Here is a 2,119-nt window from a genome sequence, read left to right on the forward strand (position 1 = left end):
GCTATAATGTAATTATCTTAATCTTCACTATCGTTACTTTTTGCCCAGCGAAGCGGGTCCTTGCAGCTAGATTCTAGATTACTTAGAAAAACAGTCTTTTATGTATATATATAAAACTATATTACATACAAATGTACGAACAAATAAAAACCCAGCGAAGCAAGTCCTTGAAGCTAGTTATAAATAAAATTAATTTAAAACCGCTGGGAGAAAAATTAATTAATAGTCAAATTCATACCCCATGGCTTCCAGTATTGCTTGGAAATTTTTTAAGAAAGATAAAAACGAGATGTTTTTCAAGCGCAATTTGTGCCAGGCATATCGAGAGGTGGAAAAAATGCTAAAATTTTTACCGTTACAAACATGATAAATCATCTCAAAAAATGTCGTCATGAAAAGTTTTTAAAAGAAACTGGATAGATGAAAAGAGAAAGTTCCGAAACCAAAGAAGCTGGATGTTCATCCGTAACAACGGAAACTCATCCAAAGACAAGATACTTTAAGTCAATTAATAGAGAAGAAAAAATTGTGGGATGTTAATGGTCAACGATCCAAAGTTCATTATTTGATTGGAGAAATGATAAGTGTAGATATACAGCCATACTCTGTTGTGCCTGATTTAGAATTTCAAAAGATTAATAAAAAAGATCGTTCAAATTACAATATTTGCGGCAGAAAATATCATCCCTCATATATTTCAAAAAGTTCAGGAAGCTATTGCTGATGCAAAATATATTTCTTTAACCTCTGATATTTGGACAGCGACTACAAACAATTCTCTTTTTTAAAGTGTAACAGCCACCACATTGAAGGATGATTTCCAGCAAGAGCTGTTTTGCGAATTGTCCCCTTCGAAGCTTCCCACACAGTTGCACGAATCAGTGAATAGATAAACATTCTTCTTGAACAGTATAAGCTGACAAGTGATAAGATATTCTTAGTACTGAGATATTCTGGAGAAAATATGGTAGCTGGAATCAGGAATTGCAACTTACAGGCATTATCATGCTTTGTACATACACTGCAGCTGACACTAAACGAATGCATATTTTCTCAACAAGATGTGAAAACTATAATCACAGTTAATAGAAATATTGTCACACATTTTAACCATTCTGCTGTAGCTGTAAGCAAATTAGAAGAATTGCGAGACAAGTTAGGTTTGCGGAAAGACAAATTAATTCAAGATGCTCCTACTCGCTGAATTCTACATACTACGTGTTGCAAAGAAACTCGAAACAGCAAAAAGCCCTTGTCACGTGCGCTATAGATAATAAAATTCCTACGTTGAGCCCATATCAGTGGTCTCTCGTTGAAAAAATTGTTCTACTTTTAAAACCGTTCGAAGAAATTACTGTGAAAACTAGCAAACGAGAAACCACCTTATCTTCATTAATTCCCACAATAGAGACCGAAATTATTCTTATCAAAAGCAAAGAGTAGTACTTTCTTTCTTTAGTGGCATTAACACCACAATAGAATAACTAGAAAATTAAATTATTTTAATTGAAATTTCTAGTTATTCTATTGTGTAATAAAGATTTTGAGCATATATAGAAAACAAGTCTTTATGGTTGTCGTCTTTATTAGATCCAAGATTCAAAATGAAATTTCGAAAAGAGGATATGGTAAAGGAAATAAAAAATGGATAATTGATAGCTCAGAAGATGTTGATAATTCAAAATCTCAAGAATAATTAAATTCTGACGTCCCTATTCTGGAGATGATCAAGATGGACGTTAATCTCTAAGTTTTTCTAATTTATTTGATGAATTAGCTTGTGGTAAACGAAAAAATGAAGAAGAGCATGTTTTTAAAAAAAGAAAAAACGAAACCAACGAACAAACGTCGATCAAGAATTAGAAAATATTTACACATACAAAGACATAGTCACCCTTTTCGTGGTGAAGTTCAAAGGAACTTTTTCTTAATTTGAGCAAAATAGCTATGAAATATCTAAGTGCACCAGCATCTTCCATTGAAAGAGAAAAAATTTTCAGCTCTGGAAGTAACATTTACGAGCCGGCAAGAAATAGGCTATGCCCCGAAAATGGTAAAATTCGCATGTTTTTGAATTACAATTTAAGGGTTTTTAAAGTTTGAATATTAAATTTTTATT

This window comes from Centruroides sculpturatus, unplaced genomic scaffold (genome assembly GCF_000671375.1).
Source record: "Centruroides sculpturatus isolate CEXI.00-Female unplaced genomic scaffold, Cexi_2.0 scaffold1720, whole genome shotgun sequence".
NCBI classification, from domain to species: Eukaryota; Metazoa; Arthropoda; class Arachnida; order Scorpiones; family Buthidae; genus Centruroides; species Centruroides sculpturatus.